Genomic DNA, 21,814 nt, shown 5'->3' with positions numbered 1-21,814 from the left:
TGTGTGTGCGTGTATGTGTATGTGTGTGTGTGTGTGTGTGTAGCTCAGGCAGCTGCCTGGACTGTAGTAATGGTGGAAGTGTCCTGCTCAGATGGAGCTTTCTGTCACTCCTCTAAGAACCACAGGCCTCTGGCTGCAGTTGGCCCCGCCTAGGACTTTCCAGGTCGTCAAGTCAGTTCACCTCAGCTATAAGCCTCTCAAAATGAAGAAAGTGCCTAGAAAAACTTGGACTCAGTCTGGCTTTGCCACTGTCGGCTACTATTTGACTCTTTGACCTTTTCCCGGTGTGTCCTTACCTATAAAACGGGAATGCCACCCTTCTCAGAGGGGTTCTGGAAGGGCTGGAGGCATAAAGCTCCTAGCTCAGTGGCTATCTGGGCAGGTTGAGGGCCACAGTTCTGCTGGCCCCAGCCTCAACTTGGGCAACCACTCCTGGGCCCCACCCTTCCTTGGGCCTGCCACTGCCCTAGAGCTTCCTTCCCAGCCAACTACAGGCACTGCTCCCTCACTCCACCTCCCCAGTGGCAGGTCCCGGCATTGGAGAAGGCTGAGGCCTCAGGGCCAGCTCTGCCTCAGTTGGCCTTTGCCCTCAGGCTGAGCACAAAAAAGTGCTGTTCCCATCCTCTGACAGAGCATATAGATCCTGGCCCTGTCACCTCTTCCCCAGCCTCCACTTCATGAGACCACGCAGAAGAGAGGCCTAACGTGAGCAGGTACTAAACAGCCCCCTGTGGTCCATCCCACAGGTGTCCACTGCGGCGAGATTCTAGAGAAGACAAAGTTAATGAGGGGTGTCTCTCTAGGGCTTAAAGCCCTAGACATTAAGAAAGGCAGGAGGGGGCCGGCGCCGCAGCTCACTTGGCTAATCCTCCGCCTGCAGTGCCGGTACACCAGGTTCTAGTCCCAGTTGGGGTGCCAGATTCTGTCCCAATTGCTCCTCTTCCAGTCCAGTTCTCTGCTGTGGCCCAGGAAGGAAGTAGAGGATGGCCCAAGTGCTCGGGCCCTGCACCCACAAGGGAGACCAGGAGGAAGCACCTGGCTCCTGGCTTCGGATCGGTGCAGTGCGCTGGCCGTAGCGGCCATTTGGGGAGTAAACCAACAGAAAGGAAGACCTTTCTCTCTGTCTCTCACTGTCTAACTCTGCCTGTCAAAAAAAAGAAAAAAGAAAGAAAAAAGAAAAGCAGGAGGTAGGAAGTGGCTTTGGAGACTTGTGGAAGAAGCAGGGTGTAGGGTAAACAAAGGGCAGCCAAGGGAAAGCCAGAGAAGAGCCTGGACCCCTGGGGGTTTGGACCTTCGTTTCCCACCCCCACCCTCTGACTGCCTCCAAGGTCAAGTGTACTGGGGCACTGAGATCTGCTCTAGTTTCCTTTAAAGACAGGGTTCAGAGCACCAGGTGGTTTGGCTTATGATTCATCTCCGCTTATAATTCTGATCTCAGTCGCATCACGGATGTTTACCGAAGGGCCACGAGAAGCTGTCAGGGCCCTCCTCTCCTCCTGCACTTGTCTGAGTATGCCTTGAATTGGAAGAGAAAAGCCAAGGGTGTGTTCACTCAACAAATTATCTATTGATTCCCACCAAGCAGTGGCGGCCAGCATGGGCAGAACCTTAGCCCCTCCATCCTTGTCCGGGGGCTGTATCAGCAACCCTGGAGCAAAGCCCTGTCTGTGGCTTTGAGGGCCTCCCTGACAACAATTAGGCCAGCTTCCTGTCTTGCTGAGGGGCAGAGTAATGAGGTTCCTGTTATGAGTCTCTCCACCACCCAGGGCTCCTTGGCAACCTTCCTCCAGGAGGGCTGCCCTCCCCAGGGTATATCAAAGGGCAGCCGGCCTCTAGGACGGGCACTCCAGGTACCAACTGGTTTTTTGTTTGTTTATTTAAAGATTAATTTATTTGAAAGGCAGACTCAGAGGGAGAGGGAGGGGAAGAGAGGGGAGTGGGGAAAAGAGAGGGATCAGGGGATAGGGAGAGAAAGAGATCTTCTATCCATTTGTTTATTCCACAAATGGCTGGGGTTGGGCTAGGCCAAAGCCAGCAGCTTCATCTGGGTCTCCCATGTGGGTGCAGGGGCCCAAGCACTTGGGCCATCTTCCACTGCTTTCTCAGTCACACTATCAAGTTGCTGGATCAGAAGTGAAGTAGCCAGGACTCAAACCAGCACCCGTATAGGATGCTGGCATTGCAGGCGGTAGCTTTTTCGCACTGTGCCACAAACTGGTCCCAGGTCCCAACTCTTTAACGAGGTGGAGCTGGTGCCCTGCTCCCATGGCCTGTCCCAAAGCAAGACACGCTAGTGGAGCACCAACGCTGAGGACAAAGCTCGGGCTCCAGGAAGGAAGAGGTGTGCCTGGGGGGAAGGGCCACTCTCCTCCAACGAAAGTCCCTCCTGGCTCTTCTCAGGATCTAGGACAATTTGATCCTGCCCACAACCTGTTCCAGTCCCTGGCTTTCCCCCACACATGTACTCATTAGCCTGGGTTTGAGAGGTTTTAGAAGAGACTCTCACTGTGCCCTTTCCAGATGACGGGGGAGAGGGAATAAGTGGTTTCTTGAATAACCTTCAACCCTCTCTCCAGGTGGAATTTCTGCCCCAGCCGCAGAGACCAGGCAATAAAGTAAAGATGACAGTCGAGGCTGCGGTGTGGAGGCCTACCTTGTGCTGTGCAAAATTCCCTACAGGGCAGCGAGATGGGGTCAGCAGGCTGAAATCGGTGACGGAACCTCCCTCTTTGAATCCATCCTGCCCCCACGTTTCTCTGAGGCGGTGAGTCTCTGGATTTCTGGTGGCTTCAACTGAACATACGGCCTAAAGCAGGGTTCTGTGGGTGCCGGTGGGCAGCACTCTGCCATTCGGAGACAAGTGTGGTTCCGGGCCCCACCCAGAAAGCAGAGCTGGTGCTGCAAGCCGGGAGATTCAGCTTTGTGGCCAGGTTCTTATCTACTTCCTTCACCAAGACCACATGACTTCAAAGTGTTTTTTTTTTTTTTTCCAAACCCAGAACAATCTTTCCACCCAACACACCCAAAAAACCTCCATCAGCCAGGCCAACTTCTTATCAGTTTCTATTCCTGGGACCCAGTGGGAGGAAGAACCGGTGGGGAAGACTTCTACAGTTCCTGCCAAGATCAGACGCTGGAGAACCACCAGCCTTTTGTGCAGCAGCTTAGGAGCTACGCTGGGCCTGAGCTCTTTGTCAAGAAGCAGGTCCTATTACAAAGCTCACTCAGAATTCTAACTGCACTCCTAGCAGGTCTAGTTATGTAGGTACTAACCCCCTGGGGAATCCAGGGAATGTGCATCCCCTTCTCGCCTCCCACAGCAAATGGGCCCTGGGAGAGAGGAAGCTGGGTGGCGATGGTGTAGGTCCTAGAGGGTGTGGAGACAGGAGGACAGGCCAGTGCTAGGGGCCAGAGAGTCTGGCAACAAGGCATGTGGAGGAATACTGGCCCTGGAGGCATATGTCACCAGGGAGTGGTAGAGCAGGACATGGTCCCAAAGCCCTGGGAAGAAGCCAGTAATCTGTACTTTAGGAGCCAGGCTGTGTTTACTCTTCATATACCGTAGCTTTAGCTTTCTTTTGTTCTCCCTTTATATTTAGTAAGGTCATTTGGAAAGGTCAGCCTGTAGCAATGAGGCTGACCGACACCTGGAGAAGGTGTCAAAGTCCATGCCCATGGCTTAACAGGCTAATCCTCCGCCTTGCGGTGCCGGCACACTGGGTTCTAGTCCCAGTTGGGGCGCCGGATTCTATCCCGGTTGCCCCTCTTCCAGGCCAGCTCTCTGCTATGGCCTGGGAGAGCAGTGAAGGATGGCTCAAGTGCTTGGGCCCTGCACCCCATGGGAGACCAGGATAAGCACCTGGCTCCTGGCTTAGGATCAGCGCGGTGCGCCAGCCGCGGCGGCCATTGGAGGGTGAACCAACGGCAAAGGAAGACCTTTCTCTCTGTCTCTCTCTCTACTCTGCCTGTCAAAAAAAAAAAAAAAAAAAAAAAAGTCCATGCTCTGACCAAAAGACAGATGCCACGCCCTGCCCCACTCTCCAGGTGTGAAGGTAGAGACCAGTGGAGTAAAAGGACGGAGGAGAGGCCAGAGTCAGGCCCTGCTCAGTTGCTGTGTCTTCTGGACATCTCCTCTCTCACAGAGTTCCAGTTAGAAGAGCAGTCAAGAGACTGTGGCCAGCCTGGTGCTGGCTGGTATCTTCCAGTGCCAACTCCACAGGTGGCTTTGGGAAGCAGCCCTGGCCTGCCCTCCCCAGCACCCACTTGCCCTCATTTTTCTCTGGCTCTGGCTGAGCAGTCATTCTCTTCATGGAGGAGCCGGTAACACGCTGTGACCTACTCAGGCTGGGCCCTGGTTGCTAGGTAATCACTTTAGCACCTCTGGCAAGTAGCAAAATCAGCTGCTACGGAGAAGCCAAAGAGGATCTTCCCCTTGCACTGCCTCTGACTATCACTCCACAATAAGAGCAGCTGGGTTAGGGGAAGTCGGGGGGTCCTTTCCAATGACCCCGTGCACCCTCAAGGAGTGACACATCCTCAGACACCTGGCCCATGTTAGAAGCTCTGTTCCGGACAGCGCTGTGGCTCAACAGGCTAATCCTCTGCCTTGTGGCGCCGGCACACCGGGTTCTAGTCCCAGTCGGGGCGCCGGATTCTGTCCCGGTTGCCCCTCTTCCAGGCCAGCTCTCTGCTGTGGCCAGGGAGTGCAGTGGAGGATGGCCCAAGTGCTTGGGCCCTGCACCTGCATGGGAGACCAGGAGAAGCACCTGGCTCCTGCCATCAGATCAGCGCAGTGCGCCGACTGCAGCGGCCATTGGAGGGTAAACCAACGGCAAAGGAAGACCTTTCTCTCTGTCTCTCTCTCTCACTGTCCACTCTGCCTGTCAAAAAAAAAAAAAAAAAAAAAAAAGAAGAAGAAGAAGAAGAAGAAGCTCTGCTCCTAGATGATCCAGCATAACATGAACTACTGCACCTTTGGGGGACATGAAGGAGAGGGATCCACAGCCCTTGGTCCATTACAATGGCCTCCAGGGAGTGGGCTTTGTTGTTAGACTTTATCGTGTATCTTGGGCTACACAAGTTCTGCCAACACTGATGGTGCTGTCAGGGCCTGCGACTGTGCAGGGGTGATGTTGGTCTGGGAGCACATGGAGCCAACGGCCTGCTTTTAAATCCTTTGTCTTCCCTGGTGAGGCTGGGGCATCCTTACCCTGATACATGCCCATGAGCTGACCTTTTACTGTGAACTAATGACTAATGCCGGAGGACCTCAATGCCAGACTGGCTCTGCTATTGCCAAGAATGCACCTTTGGGCAAACCATACTTCTCTGTGACTCAGGTCCTCTATCCATGAAACGCACACGATGATGCCTGTCCTATGAACCTCACACAGTTCCTGTAAAGGTTAAATGTGTAATTTCAGGCTGTGAAGTGCGACATACCCAAGGGCTATCACTAAGAGCTGGGCTCACAGAGAAGAAGGAGGCAGGGACAAAAAGAGACACTATGGCCAAGCCTAAGGAAACAGGGGGTATGGCCCCCGCCTGGGAGACTTTAGAATCAGCCCCAAGGGGCTTGCATTGTGGCACGGTGGGTTAAGCTGCCAGTATCCCATAATGGAGCGCTGGTTTGAAACCCAGATCCCTGCTAATGCATCTGGGTTCGCAGGGGAAGACGGCCCAGATACTTGAACCCCTGCCATCTATGTGGCAGACCTGGAAGGAGTTCCTGGCTCCTGGCTTTGGCCTGGCCCAGCCCTGACCACTGTGGCCATTTGAGGGTGAACCAACAGATGGAAGATTTTCTGTCTCTCCTTCTCTCTCTTTCACTCTGCCTTTCAAATACATAAAATAAATCTCAAAAAAAAAAAAAAAAAAAAAGCCAGCCTCAAGCAGAAACAGGCAGAGACCAGGGGCCTCTGGGTGCTGAGCAGGAGAGGCAGGCAGGGCACACTGATCAGTGTGGGTTGGCAGACAGCTCAAGAGAGAAGCGGCTGTCAGCTGAGGAGCAGGAAGAAAGATGCATGAGAGAGATGGTCAGATGGGGCCCACCTCACTTCCTGAGAACCCAGTTCTCCTGTCTCCAGGTGGACGTGCCCCACAGCTGCCAAACGTCCAGCACTTTGTTTGCCGCCAACACCATACTCTCAAACAGCCCAGCCCTTCATGGGACAGCCTCCTCTTTCTGGACCAGCAGCTCAGTAAAGTGACTCACTCAAGACAAGAAGCCTGGACAAGAATGAACTTGAGGGTTCTTGCTAAGTCAGAGGCTCAAAACCCAGAACACACTGCTAACCTATCACTACAACACGCCATTCCTGGGTATGCCAAGTGGGTCAAATATCTGTACCTTCACAAAGGCAGATGATAAGCAATGAGGCCAAAAAGAGTTATTTTTTTCACTTTTCTGTACCTGAACATGGCACCACTGCTCTAGGCATTCTCTTTCGAAGGAGAAGACAAGGGGGCACAACTTTCCCATTAGGAAACCCCCTATACAATCCAGAAAGCACAGCCACCATTTGGAACAGCTGCATCCCTTACTAGAGTGACAGTTCAAGTCTCAGTTCCTCCAACTCCAATCTAGCTGCATGCTAATACAATGATGGTCCAAGTACTTGGGTTCCCATCACCCATGTGGAAACCTTGTTGGCATTCCTGGCTCCTGGCATCAGCCTGGCCCAGCCCAGGCTATCACAGGCATTTGGAAAATCAAGCCAGTGGACAGGATCTCTGTCTCGCTGCATCACTCTGCCTATCAAATAGATGAAAAAAACTTAAAGAATAAAAAAGCCAAATGATGGATGACAGTGGATGGAGACAGTCCCAAGGAAAAATCCAGACAGCTGGGCCAATGCCTCCTTTATTGACTTGTGCCTGGTGAGTGTCTTTCCCACCTCAGACAGACCCTTTCATAACAGCAGTCACCACACAGATTGCCTTGGGCCATAAAAGAAACATTTGCCATAAACTGCCTGTGTCAGCTCTTTATCGCACAATCCAGGTAAAGAACAATTCCTTCTGGATGGGTAGCAAGGAGCTTCTTTCTGAAAAATTGCAAGAGTCCCCAGCCAAGTCAGACCACCTGGGTTCTTTTCTTTTTGTTTTTAAGATTTATTTATTTATTTAAAAGGCAGATATACAGAGAGAAAAGGGGAGAGACAGAGAGAGAGAAATCTTCCATCTACTGGTTCGCTACCCAAATAGCCACAATGGCCAGGGCTGGACCAGCCAAAACCAAGAACCAGGAGCTCCCTCCAGGTCTCCCACACAGTTGCAGAGGCCCAATCACATGGGCCATTCTCTGTTGCTTTCCCAGGAGCGTTAGCAGGGAGCTGGATCAGAAATGGAGCAGTCAGGACCTGAACAAGTACCCATATGGGATGCTGGCACTGTAGGTGAAGGGTCAACCTTCTATGCCACAGTGCTGGCTTCCTACTTGGGCTCTTGCCTCAATCCATATACTGGTTTGGGGATCTTGGGCATGCTTCTCAACTTCCTGATCTGTAAATGAAATGACTCAATGATTCTAACTTCTGGTTTACATTCTACCATTGTTTTTTAACATTGATTTATTATTTATTTGAAAGATAGTATGTCAATGAGGAGAAACACACACACACAAATAGAGAGAGAAATATCTGCTATCTACTGGTTCACTCCCCAAATGACCACAACAGATAGGTCTGAGCCAGGAACTCCATCCTAGTTTCCCACATGAGAGTCCGAGACCCAAGTTCTTGGGCCACAATCTGCTGCTTTCCCAGGTGCATTGGCAAGAAGCTGGACTGGAAGCAGAGCAGCCAGGATAGTCAGTGCTCTGATATGGGTTGCTGGCACTGCAGATGGCAGCTTCACCAGCTGTGCCACAACACTGGCCCCCTAGCATTCAGTTTTTCACAGGTAAAATGAGTCCATGGTGGTTGTCTTGGTGTTTCTGACATATAAACAAGGCTGCTGAACTACCACAAGGTCTCCATGGGTCCAAATACCTGTGTGGCACTGCCTTAATACCTTGTAGTAGATGACAATCCAGTCCTCCTTTGGACAACCATTTCTCCCCCAAATTTCCTTCTCTGTGCTACATAACCCTGGCCTAGCCAATCAGGATCAAAAGTTCATAGCCACAGAGCTTGGGCAAGGGCAGGACACGGGTACCAATTCAGAATGAACCCAGGGGTTTTTTGTGTGAGAATCCTGAGAAGAGAAGCTGTGAGGACAGTGGCTTGTACTGCAGACAGGTGCCTCCTATCAGATGGGAAATAAAAGTGGCACCATCTTCCCTGAATGCCAGTTTTAACATTTATAACCAGAGAAGTCCCACTGATACAACCTCATACACATGTATAACCATCTCCCATTTCATTCAAAAGAACTTTAAGAAACCCCTTACCATATAACTTGTCATCTGATACAAAAGAGCTATGCAGAACTTGCATTTAAAACCTCCATCCTGGGGCTGGTGCTGTTGCATAGTGGGTAAGGCACCCTATATGGGCACTGTTTCAAGTCCTGGCTGCTCTACTTCCAATTCAGCTCCCTGCTAATGCACCTGGGAAAGCAGAGGGAGATGGCCCAAGTACTTGGGCTCCTGCACCCATGTGGGAGACACAGAGGAAACTCCTGGCTCCTGGCTTCAGACTGGCCCAGCTCCAGCCGTTGCAGCCATTTGTGGGGTGAACCAGTGGATGGAAGATCTCTCTCTCTCTCTCTCTTTGCCTCTCCTTCCTTTTTTCTCTGTAACTCTGCCTTTTAAATAAATAAATAAATCTTCTTAAAAATTAAAAAAATAAAACCCCGATTCTTGACAGGTCAACCCAGCTCAGAGGCCCACAAGAACAGAAGTGGCCTGGGCACTGACATTCTGGGATTCCTGGCAGTGGCTCAGTTCTGGCCAGAACCCAAGTACTTTTCCAGCTAGGGGCACTGCCCAGTCATGCAGACGGTGAGGGTGGCCTGGGGTCAGCACTGCCCACTGCCAGAGTTCCCCAGTCACTGCGGGAACTCAGCATGGGAGCGGGCTATGCCCTGAACCAGGGGTCCGGGAAAAGAACAGCATCCTGGACATGGAATGTGCACACGTGGAAGTCTGGACCCTACCAGGTTCCACTCCTCATCTTACAATGGGTTTTAGGGGGAAGACTTTCCGAAACTATTTCTCAAACTGTAAGAGTCATTTCTGGCTTTTTCAAATCATGCTGGATACCTGCTGGGACACCAGACCCAACTGGTGTCGGAATATGGGGTGCCATTTATATTATCATGTGCTTATTGATAAATTCTCAATATTAAGAAGCCTTTGTGGGTTCTTGCTTGATATTCAAAGAATTCTGAATACTGGCATAAATGAACGAGGCAGCATGGTAAGTTTTTTAGGTTTTATTCAGTGGGAGAAATGCATAGGAGAGTGAGGGACCTATCTAAAAGAGAGAGGAAATCTGGATTTATACCGAGCACCAGGAGTACCAGGAGCCAGCCACGTGAAGGAGCATGTAGGCCATAAAGCATGGAGCAGGTGTATGTGCCCCGCACAAAAGGGCCAGGAAGTGCTGGGCCCACCGTGTCCCAGGCCTTGAATCCACTTCCAAAGGGGAATGGTTAATTAGCCTGATTGGTCCGTGGGCACACAGGTGTGGCCAGGTAGGGGCATGAGGTCACACAGGGGCATGGTGCAGAGGTGCCCTTCCAGCTCACAAACCTAATTAATTTTATCCTCTATGCCTGCCTACAACACAATAACCCCACAAACTTCTGGATAGTCTCCCTTACATGAGGGACCTTAGAGGGACCCCAAAACACATCAGACTCAATCGGCCTCGAACCAAACTCATGCATAACCTGTGCCCCCAAACTCCTCTTTCTATATTCCCAGTTTCTGGGAAAGCGATCACCATCCATCAAAGCCCGAAACCTAGAGTCATTCTTGATTCTCCTTGGCAACCTCCCACAGCCCATCTACTATTAGCCTAACTGGTTCTTACACTTAAAATCTCTCAAATCCTTTTATTTCTCTCCATGTCTACAACTATCAGTTCTATCCAAGGAACCATCGTCGCCTACAGTAGCCTCTAACTACTAACTACTGCTACCACAGATCTACTAAAGAGACCCCTTCAATTCCTTCTCCACAGGAAAGCACAACTGATCTTCACAAATGCAAATCCCGTCTGACCCCCCTTTCCAACTCCCCCAGCCAAACAGCCACATCTTCTAGTGCTGGGGATCAAAAGGGGGCTGGCTGACAGACTGACAAGTCTGACTGGCTGAGGAGCAGGGTAACAGGAAAGTCTGGGAGTTGCCACTCAGCCAGAGCCCTTGTCCCACTCCTCTGGTGGCTTCAAACTCCTGGGTCAGGCTCAGAATCAGCCTGGCCTTGCCAACACTGCATCTCAGCGCAGGCCTCATCTGACCCAAGATGGGAAAGGAAGCTGGTGGCCAGGCCAGGCCAGGCCAGGGAAACCCAGCTGGGCTGGAGCCAAGGGCTGTGCATTTGAGGAGGGAGAAATGATAGCAAGAGCAGCCCAGGAGACTGTCAGAGTCTGTGGGGCCGCCTGGAGAAGACAGCTGTCGGGAGTACAAACTCCAGGAGTCTATCTCTGCCCTGTTATCGGGCTGACCCCTGGCAGCCTTGTAGCCTGTGAGAACAAACAGTCATTAACAAGCCGCCCACACTTCCTGCAAGCACAATCCTTCTGTGACCAGCCCAGTCCAGCCGAGGCTGCTGGAAAGCCTGGCCTTCCTCCCCGCCAGGGTGGGGCCTGGGGCTCCGTCCCTTGGCCAGACCCTGCTATCCTGCCCTCCTCCTTGGACAAGACTCAAGAAACCCTTTGCTGTATTCAAACTGGTCTCCTGGAGGTCCCCGAACAACTCCTGCCTTCCCAGTTCAGGTTTCATATGCAGCCTTCTAATTGACTAGGAGGTGCCACCCAAGCCAGCCCCCAGGCAGGTTCTCCACCCCTAGCAAATGTTTGTCATGTGACTACGCTGTGACATGTGTTCAGCCTGTGACTCCACCTTCCACCCTGGCTTTGGATAAAATCTGGCTAGAGCAGAGGGCAGGGCGCAGAGAAGTAGGGGGAATTTGGAACAGAAACAGAGAGGGACCTTATTAACAGTCCCCCCAGGGCTTAATCAGTGACCAGTGTTAAAATGAGAGGAATGAGAGACCAGACAGGTTTTTCTGCCTGTACTCAGGACATAGCCAGATTTAAAGGTGGGAGGTGGAGATGAAGAACCACTGAAAATGGGGGTGAAGTTTCCTGGGTTGCCAAGAGCCTAGCTAGGCTCTCCAAGGAGATGCTGGAGCAGGCTGGCTGCTGTTTCGGTCAAGCAGGTTAAGAGAGAGGTCAAAGCAATTTCCAGCTCTGGACCCCATGCTGGCATCCTGGCCCCCCAACACTATGTGGCACGTCTCTGTCAAACAGAGGGTTTGAGAGCAAATCCCTGAACAGACCTTCAAATTCTTTATTCACAGATGAGGACTCTGAGGAGGCCCAGAGAGGAGAAGCAACTTGTCCTGAGACACACAGCACTGAGCCCCACCACACTGAGCCTGGACAATAAAAACCATCAGACCCCTTGGCCCTGAGCAAGCAAGCTGTTTCCCCTTTGGAAGGGCCAAACAGCCATGCCCTGAGGCTCTTGGGCTCTTAAGCAGCCCAGGGCTCCACTTGGATCTCCAGAGCTGCCAACAGAGAGCCTACCGGTTCCTCTGTCTGTTCTGCACAGGATGACCGGCAAAGCAAGCTGGTAAGATTCAGGAGGGGCAGGAATTAGGAGGACAGTACAGATGGAGGAAGACAGAGGCCCTCCAAAACCTTTACCCAGGCTTGAAGTGGGGGAAGCAGACAGACAGCTGGGCATTCTCTTTGGAAAGCGACAGAAATGCCACTTGAGAAATTAAAACCCAGGAACGTCACTGCGGTGCATCAGGCTAAGCTGCTGCCTGCAAAGCCAGCATTCCCTCTCTGAGCGCTGGAACACTGGTGGAGTCCTTGCTACTCCACTTTCGATCTAGCTTCCTGCTAATGTGCCTGGGAAAGCAGAGGATGGCCCGAAAACTTGGGCCTCTGCCCCAAATGTGGGAAACCAGATGGAGTTCCAGACTTCCGTCTTTAGCCTGGGCCAGCCCTAGCTATTGCAGCCATTTGGAGAAACAATCAGCAGATAGAAGATATCTCTCTCTCTGTTTTTTCCCTTTCAAATAACTAAAGGTTTTTTAGCAAAAACTCATATTCATCCTACAAGCTTGTCCACTGTTGGTCTAGTGTCAACTGTAAATTGCTTTTCAGGCACTAAGGAAATTCCCTCATTAAACTGTTACCACTTTGGCCTCTGGCTGAAACTCTTTGACACAAGCTATTTACAGCCCTCGGTGCCAAGCGCGGTGCCATGCGCGTAACCCATACCTGGGCCAAGTTAGAGCCCCAGGAACCAGCCAGAGGCTAAACAGCACCCCCCCTCCCCGCCAGGAAGGAACAGAGAAAAGGTTGACCCTTGGAAACTCCCTTGTGGTCTGGCAACTGAAACCCAGAACTCACACTGTTCCCTGGGGAATCCAAGAGAGCCAGAAATGGCAGTGAGAGGCTTTTAGGGGCACTCTCCCCGCCCACCCTCATCATGACCTTTCCCACCCAGCCCCGTGACCTATGCTTGCTGTCTGTTTTCTTGCACAGTCCGAGGACTCCACACACGCCCATAGCACCTTTCATTTCCTCTTGCCACCCTGGTTCCAATTCACCATCCACAAAGGACCAACATTTTGTCTTTAACTGAACTTGGATGGGAATGAGGATTGGAAGGATCCCACTAATGGGGCAGTAGAGGCTCAACGTTCTGCCAATGTCCCTTTCAAACTCAATAGAACCTTGCAAAGGCAGGAGGGAGTGGGAGTGGAGGAGGTCACACGGAGTGGAGTGGCCAGGGTGACACAAACAGGAAGACCTCCACCATACCCCTGGCAGTTCCCTTACTGTGCCTCTTCCCACAATCCACCTCTCACCCTCCCCTCTTCACTGCCAGCCACATCCCTTCCAAATTCCCTTTAGGCACAAAAATAAATAACTTGTTGATTTTTCCTCACCAGAGCAGTTCCCTCCAGACCAATTAGCTATTTGCATCTGTGGCTGATCTGCTTCCTCTGAAAGCTGCTGACCAGCTGAGGCCAGGAGGTTGCTCCCTGCCAGCAGGCCTAGGACCTCCCACCTGAAGGATTCAGAAGAGAAAAGGCAGAGCAGGCAAAGGCCTGCCCCTGGGTCTGGTCGTGCCCAGCAACTCAGGGTCCCTGGAGCGCTCAATGCCATCCTTTCAGGAGCAGGAAAGGCCTTTTTGAAGTTCTCCAGCCCTAATCACATAGACGTGGGGCTGCCTTCTGTGTCCTGTGGTGTGCCCTCATCCTGTTCCTAGACAGCAAGAGGAGGAAGAGACAAGGGAAGAGGCTGCTATAATGTCAAAGGCCGCATGTCAAAGGCCATAACCCAGCAGAGGTGAAAAAGAAAAGACAGCTAGGTGAAGAATGTCTCCGAGGCCGGCCGTGGCTCACTAGGCTAATCCTCTGCCTGTGGCACCGGCACCCTGGGTTCTAGTCCCAGTCGGGGCGCCTCTTCCAGGCCAGCTCTCTGCTGTGGCCCGGGAGGGCAGTGGAGGATGGCCCAAGTGCTTGGGCCCTGCACCTGCATGGGAGACCAGGAAGAAGCACCTGGCTCCTGGCTTCGGATCAGTGCGGTGTGCTGGCCGCAGCGCGCCGGCTGTGGCGGCCATTGGAGGGTGAACCAGCGGTAAAAGGAAGACCTTTCTCTCTGTCTCTCTCTCTCTCACTGTCCGTTCTGCCTGTCAAAAAATAAAAAAATAAAATAAAAAAAAAGAAGAAAAAAATGTCTCCGAGGCAGGAGACCAGGTCCTGTGGGCTCCGCTCCCCTCAGCAGAAGTCACCACTGTGTCTGGGCTTCCTCATGTGCAGAGGGTCACAACCCCCGAAGGAAGGAGTTAGCTGGAGGACTCCATTGTGTTTCCCAAAAACCCGTTACCATAACTACGTGTCTTGTGTTAACATTATTGTTGTACAAATAAAAATTTAGGGACAGGCCTTTGCTACAGCAGCTGGGTCACCACTTGGTACGGCCTCATCCCATATCGGAGTGTCTGGGTTTTGAGTCCTAGCTGTTTCTGATCCAGCTTCCTGCTACTTCACACCCTTGGATGCCGTAGGTGATCGCTCAAGTACCTGGGTCCCTGCCACCCAAGTGAAAAATTGAGCTCCAGGCTCCTAGCTTTGGCCTGGCCTAGTTCCAGCTGTTGTAGCCATTTGGGGAGTGAATCAGTGGATTTAAAGATCTCTTTTTGTCTGGCTGTCTTGTTTGTCTCTCTGCCTTTCAAATAAATTTAAAAAGATAATTTCAAAAAATTTTAGTATCCATATCAAAATAAAGAAAAATTAGAATTTTTTTATCTAGATAAACCTCGTCCACCTTATTGCAACATGGTAATATCCGCTGTGCTAATAGAGGGTAACATTAAATCTATCTGAATCGAGGCAAACAGTCCTCTTCATTCCAGGCAGATGACCTCTGCTCTGAGAAGCTATGGGAAGAAAGTTCCCTTCCTCCCACTCATTCCTGGAGGAGGAAACTTCCCCGGTTCACAGCTAGAAAGCTGGGATGGCCCGCAGGCCAGTCTGTGCCCTGCAGCCCAAGAGAGATCAGAATGGCAACATACGTTTCACTTAGAATATGTTACAATTACAACAAAAATTTATAAATAAGCAACAATAAGTACTTGACCATGGCTGGTTAGGGACACAGGCAGGCGTCCCTGGTGTGTGCAGCACAATTGGAGGAAAAGCCTGTCTTCCCCAGAGAGCAGGCAAAGTTCAGACCCTCTCCTTGCAAAATGTCACTTGGAGATGCCTGCCCACTTAATAGTTAGCCAGGACTTACTGTTAACAAGCACTCTGTGCAGAGAGGGAGAAAAAACCCCAGGTCCCCAGTGAGCTGAGCCAGGACTTTTAGCTGTTTTGGGTTTGCTTATGTGGGGAACACTGGGGAGGGAGAGAAGCTGGAACTTAGAAACTGAGAGAAGGGAAAGGAAGGGCAGGGCCATCCTGGGCCAAAGCAGGGAGGGAAGAGATGCAAAAGCGCTGGGCGGTCCACAAAGCCCCAGCTACTCTCAGGGACTCTGGGGCTTGCGGCCCCACCTCCTCAGGCAGCTGAGGGTCAGGGTAAAGAGCTCACCAGGGTTCTGGTGTGCTGTGGGGATTATACTCAACTCCTCCAAAAGCAAGGGCATGCCATCGTCTCCTGCAAACTCTTCTTCCTCCTGACTGCCCCTCTTCTTTTTTTAAGATTTGTTTATTTATTTGAAAGTCAGAGGCAGCCAGGACTCGAACCGGCGCCCCCTTTTCCATTTCTACTGCCAAGTTCCAGCCTTCATTACATCCTACCTGGATCCTACCTAGTTTTCTGTGTCCTCCCTCCCTTCTCTCTTTGTCCCCTTATGATCCAGCCACACCCTGCTGCATACCACTCTGCCTTGCCCAGCTTGGAAACTTGTCACACTAAGTACTCATCACCCTTCGCCACCTGCCAACTCAAATCCTTGTCTAGCACCTTGCTGGCTGACCTCTTACAGCATGTTTTTTCTGTTTTCTGAGCACTTTCACTTTTGAACACAGCTCAGCGGGCTGCCTACCATACCACCAGCACTTTTCTGTCCAAAGGAGGGAACATGGTCCAGATTGGGCCAACCAGACATTTTTCCTCCCTGGGATGTAAATCCCAGGTGGTAGTGACAAAATTATTGCGTACAGCCAGGGCCTGGTAACTGACACCTGCACTGGCCTTTTGCTCCTGTCACATCCACTCTGAGACCAGGAAGGTTCCTAGGTCCCATATCATCCATCTGATTCTGTAGTTCTCACAGCTTCACAGGGAAGGTTTTTTTTTTCTTTTCTTTTCTTTTTTTCTTTTTTAAGATTCAGTCCTTTATTTGAAAGGCAAAGTAATAGAGAGGCAGGGGCAGAAAGAGAGAGGGAGGGAAACATCTTCTATCTGCTGGGTCACTTCCCAAATGGCCACAACAGCCAGGACTGGCCAGGCTGAAGCCAGGAGCCAGGAACTTCAGGTCTCTCATGTGGGTACAGGGACCTAAGTACTTGGGTCATCTTCTGTTGCTTTCCCAGGCCTATTAGCAGGGAGGTGGATTGGAAGTGGAGTAGGCAGGACTAGAACCAGTGCCCATATGGGATGCCAGCTCTGCAGGCTGTTGCTTAAACTACTGTACCACTGCACCAGCCCCCTCCAAGGATGTCTTCTGCTGCCAAAATCTGAGCAACACTTTACTTATACTGGAGCTCGGAAAACAATACCCCAAAGTGAAGATCTCAGAAGTAATGTCTGAGGCTGGCACTGTGGCATAGAGGGTAAAGCCGCCACTTGCAGTGCCAGCATCCCATATGGGTGCCGGTTCAAGTCCTGGATGTTCCACTTCCAATCCAGCTCGTTGCTGTGCCCTGGAAAAGCAGTAGAAGATGGCCTGAGTCCTTGGGCCCCTGAACCCACGTGGGAGACCCAGAGAATGCTCCTGGCTCCTGGCTTTGGCCTAGCACAGCTCCGGCCATTGAGGCCAATTGGGGAGTGAACCAGCAGAAGGAAGACTTCACTCTCTCTCTCTGCCTCTCCTTCTCTCTCTGTGTAGCTCTTTCAAATAAATAAATAAATCTTAAAAAAAAAAAAAAAAAAGGCCAGTGCCGTGGCTTAACAGGCTAATCCTCCGCCTTGCGGTGCCGGAACACCGGGTTCTAGTCCCGGTTGGGGCGCCGGATTCTATCCCAGTTGCCCCTCTTCCAGGCCAGCTCTCTGCTATGGCCCGGGAAGGCAGTGGAGGATGGCCCAAGTCCTTGGGCCCTGCACCCGCATGGGAGACCAGGAGAAGCACCTAGCTCCTGCCATCGGATCAGCGAGATGCGCCGGCCGCAGCGGCCATTGGAGGGTGAACCAACGGCAAAAAGGAAGACTTTTCTCTCCTGTCTCTCTCTCTCTCACTATCCACTCTGCCTGTCAAAAAAAAAAAAAAAAAAAAAAAAAAAAAGAAGAAGAAGAAGAAGTAATGTCAGAAGCGAAGTTCCTCTCTGATTTTCTGTTGTCTCCTCTTCCCCTTTTCCTCTCAAGGCAAGCCATAGAAATGAGCTTTCTTCTTCCCCAAGGTGGGGCATAAAAACTAGGACCCCCTTGGGGCCAGTCCTGTGACACAGTGTGTTAGGCCATTCCTGCAGCACAGGCATTCTATATAGGCACAGGTTTAAATCCTGGCTGCTCCACTTTTGACCCAACTCCCTACTGGTGCACCTGGGAAAGCAGCAGCAGATAACCCAAATACTTAGGTCCCTGCCACCCACATGGGAGACCAGTATGGAGCTCTTGGCTCCTGGCTTCAACCTGGCCCAACCCTGGCCACTGTGGCCATTTGGAGAGTGAACCAGCAGATGGAAGATCACTACCTCCCCCCAACCTCCCACCACCCTGTAATTCTGCCTTTTAAATAATAAGCAAATCTTTAAATTAAAAAAAAATAATAAAAGGAACAAAAGACCTGAGTTTGAATCACAGATTCTCCAACTTGACTTTGGGCAAGCCTGGTAAGTTTGGTACATTTCATCTTTCATCTTTGAATCAGGGACAATGCTGCCAATCTTCCAATGTCGCTGTGTGAATTTGCTAACATGAGAACATCTAGTGGCACAATTCCTGGCTAGCAGAAGGCACTCAATGAATGGCAGCCATTATTCAAGATATCAGTAGCAACTGGTTTAGCAGACGCTCGGCTGGAGGGTTGGAATCGGAAGTCCTGGTGCTGCTGTGAGACTCACAGCGAACCTCTCTGTTCCTTAGGAATCCTTCCTGGGTATATGATCTGCCTCATAAACCTGTGATTGGCCTGTAAAACAACAGATGGGAGATGCTTTGCAAAGCACAGTAAGTGATTCCTCCTCCGTGTGTAAACTTCAGATCCTGGAGCTCCTGTTTAGTGTGCAGGGACGGCAGGACTTCACCCCCAGTGACCCCAAGCCACTCAGTCTGGGAGACACAGGCCCGGGAGGGCTGCTTCAGCATCTGCCTCACTTTGTGCATGCAGCCATCCTTTTCCAAAGTCATGGCTTCTTAATGTCCTGTTTGGTCACACGGTCTTCTTTCAAATAACCATGACACAGCGCTTATAGTAGGACTGCTGGCCCAGGTACCACATGTCTCTCTCTCTCTCTTTTTTTTTTTTTTTTTAAGGTTTTTATTTAATGAATACAAATTTTCATATGTGCAGCTTTTAGGGATTTAGTGTTTCTTCCCCCCATTCCCGCCCTCCCAACATGTCTTCCTCTCATTATAACAACAATCCTCGGCTGGCGCCGTGGCTCAACAGGCTAATCCTCTGCTTTGCGGTGCCGGCACACTGGGTTCTAGTCCCGGTCGGGGCGCCGGATTCTGTCCCGGTTGCCCCTCTTCCAGGCCAGCTCTCTGCTGTGACCAGGGAGTGCAGTGGAGGATGGCCCAAGTTCTTGGGCCCTGCACCCCATGGGAGACCAGAAGCACCTGGCTCCTGCCATCGGATCAGCGTGGCGCGCCGGCTGCAGCAGCCATTGGAGGGTGAACGCACGGCAAAAAGGAAGACCTTTCTCTCTGTCTCTCTCTCTCTCTCACTGTCCACTCTGCCTGTCAAAAAAATAAAAATAAAATAAATAAAATAAATAAAACAACAACCCTGAGCAGCATCAGCATGAGGAAAAAAAAAAAAAAAAAAAAGCCCAAACCTATGCAGTTACCAGAATAAGTCTGGGAAGAAGGAGGCCTCTCGTAAGACTTAACATCTGGGGCAGGTGTTTGGCACAGCAGTTAAGACAGTGCTTGGGACACCCACATCCCAGTGCCCAGGTTCAAATCCTTGCTATGCTCCCAACTTCAGCTTCCTGCTAATGTGCACCCTAAGAAATAGCAGATGATGGTTTAAGTGTTTGGGTCTCTACAACTCACATGGGAGACCTAGACTGAGTTCCTAGCTCCTGGCTTTGGCCTGGCCTAGACTAGACCTGGTTATTGTGGGCATTTGGGGAGTGAACCAGTGGATGGATCATCTCTGTCTCTCTGCCTTTCAAATAAAATGGGAAGAAAAAAAAAAAAAAAGACTTTAAATCTGCCTGCATTAACCTCCCAAGCAACTGTAATAGACTCAGTGAGTACTTCTCGAAGTGCTAGCCTCAAGGAGCTGGACAGGGATGACAATTCCAGGCGCCACTCAGACTGATCAATCAGAAAATTCTGGGAATGGGGCCCAGCAATCTGTGCCTTAATGAGCTCTCTAGGGGATTCTGATGCCTGGTCAAGTGTGAAGAACCCTGCCCGAAATTTTTAACCATGAGACCCTCTGCTTTAGCTCCAGCATTTACTAAACACCAACCATGTGCCAAGTTCTGAGCTAGTCAGTGGTATTTCAGAAATGAACACACATTTGAACAATATCCACATCTAACAGGGTGAAAATCAAGCAGATACTAACAGATACTAACCAGACAAGGCAGAATGTGGTACAGAATAACACAAGGGAACCCGTTTTCCACCCCTCTCCCCAGGACCTACTCCTCAGATCTTGAGGCTTGGCTTGCAGTAGAGAGGCGGATGCTCCCATGCAGTCACACTGAGTGGTTCTTAGGGGCTTTGAAATGGGCCCTATCTGAGACTTTGGCTCAAAAAGTTCCCTGGGGCCCCTCTGCATGCCACAGCTCATCATAAGGATACACTCCAGGATAGGGTCACTCCCACAGGCCTCTAGCAGGCTTGTACTCCAGTGTGCCGATGCCGACATAAACACTAGCACAGACACTTGGCCCCCTGGCTTCTCTACTATCTCAAGTTACAAGGCTAAAAGCATCCTAGCTACAGTCACAGAGGAGGGGTGGGCGGGGGTCCTGAAGCCGGAAACCATCTGGTTCAGATCAAGATTGCTCATCCGGGACCCCACTGAACTCCCAGAGCAACCCCTCTCTTCCTGATAGTTCATAGGTTTCTCTCCCTTCCTCCCCCTCCTTCCCACTGGGAAACAGGGGATCGGGATAGAAGGAACCACAAACAAAAAAATCCACTGAAAGAAGATGACAAAACACAAAGCTGAATTATACAAGCAAGTCCGTGCCAACTCTCAGAGCCTTTGTTCCCTCTTCCCATCACATCCTGAGCACCACGACTAAACTTGAGATCACCACCCACAGACATGTGCTTCCAGCACCCAGAGCTCAGAGCACCCAGCAGGCATCCCTCTCTGAAAGGGCGACCCCCTCCAAAGTTACCAGTAGACGCAAGATGAGGCACGGGAGTGTGCTCTCCCAGACTCCTCTTATGCCACCATCTCCTTAAAGACAGGCACCAGTGCCTTCCATTTCAACGGGACTGCAGAGCTCATCTGGCCAAGCAGCTTCCCCACATCTGTCCCAAAGACAAGGCTGGGCTGTGAGTTACTGGCTGGGAATGGAGCACCCTCAACCCCCTCTGCAGCTCTGGATGAATGGGCTGCAGGTCTGTTTCCACCACCAGCACCTCTCCATCCTCACTCCCCAAAACACCAGCTGAAGCTGTTCTCTGGTCCTGCATGCCGCTGGAAAGCAAGATGGGAGACGAATGCAGCTGGCCAGAGACAGAAATCGAAAGGCTAACTTGAATGAGCAAGCAAGCAATGAGAGGGGGGGTGATTCCTGTACAGGCAGAGAGGGCCAAAAGTGGAACCCGGGGAGAAGAGGGAGAAACAGAAGTGGCAGGAAGCTAATGGGGAGACAGTCTGGGCTGCGGCAGGGGCTGGGAAGTTTAGCACAGGCACAGAGGAATGGCTGGAGGGGACAAACAACTCTTCCATTGCAAAGCATGGTAGGAACAGGAGAGACCAGGCTCAGCCCAGCTTCCATAGGACTGGCGCATTGACCAAGTTTCTGGCTTGCACTGTTGCCTTCAAAGTGAGAAAGAGGTCAAGCTGTTAGGTCTTATCAGAAAGAACTGGGCCACTGAGGGTGAAGAGGGCACTGCCATGTGGGGGAAAGGGGACGAGCAGAGAGGCGCTGATGGAGCAGCCAGCCTCTGGCCAAGAGCAGCCGGGCCGGGGTCCCCAGGTAGGGCAGAGGCCGGAACCCCTCGGAGCTGGGGGTACGAACTAGGTAGTGGACTGGAAGTCGGACCTGGAGCAGAGAGCTCTTCCAAGGCAAAGGGCTGGGGGCTGCCGGCACGGAGTGCAACAGAAGCGCCAGGGAGGCTGGGAGCGGCGTGCTGTGCAGGAGCAGAAGGCGGGGATCCGGACTGAGGCCAACGCAAGCGGACCCCCGCCCACACGGAGGAGTCCAGCGCCCCGACCCGGGGGAAGTTGTCGGGCTGCACCGGACCGGACCAGGCTGGGCCGCCGGGCCGAGCCAGCTGCCCGCGCAGAGGAGGTCTGGGGCAGCTAGGGGCCCGGGGCGTCTCGCATCCCGCCCGCCTTCATCCCGCCCGCGCACCTCAGTCAGCATCGGGCGCCGCGCGGGCCATGCTCGCCGCTCCTGCCGCCGCCTCCGCCCGTGTGGAAAGCCGCCGCCGCCGCCGCCGCCGCCAGCGTCCGGACCCGTTAGCTCCGCGGCTCTCTGGTCCGCCAGCCGCGGGCCAGTCCCGCCCTCGCCCGGCCCAGCCCAGCCCAGCCCTCCCCGAGAGCTGCTGCCGCCGCCTCAGCCCAGCCCCTCCCCCCACCCCTGCCCAGCTCGAAGGAAGGGTGGGGGAAGGGGGGCGACTGCCCCCTCCCCACTCACATCCTCCCAGCCTCT

At 52.0% G+C, this 21,814-nt stretch overlaps 1 protein-coding gene across 2 annotated transcripts in view; it reads right to left on the bottom strand.

The window, feature by feature from the left end:
- ST3GAL2 (ST3 beta-galactoside alpha-2,3-sialyltransferase 2) overlaps positions 1-21,610 on the bottom strand; it is a 57,850-nt gene extending 36,240 nt beyond the window's left edge. For both annotated transcript variants that reach the window (XR_009864461.1, XM_062177318.1), the window contains exon 1: positions 21,515-21,610. The gene's annotated coding sequence lies outside the window, so the exon portion shown is untranslated. The remainder of the gene's footprint in view (positions 1-21,514) is intronic.
- Between the last annotated feature and the right edge of the window lie 204 nt (positions 21,611-21,814).

The sequence above is a fragment of the Lepus europaeus genome, chromosome 19 (genome assembly GCF_033115175.1).
Source record: "Lepus europaeus isolate LE1 chromosome 19, mLepTim1.pri, whole genome shotgun sequence".
Classification (NCBI taxonomy): Eukaryota; Metazoa; Chordata; class Mammalia; order Lagomorpha; family Leporidae; genus Lepus; species Lepus europaeus.
This window is presented reverse-complemented; position numbering and strand designations above follow the sequence as displayed.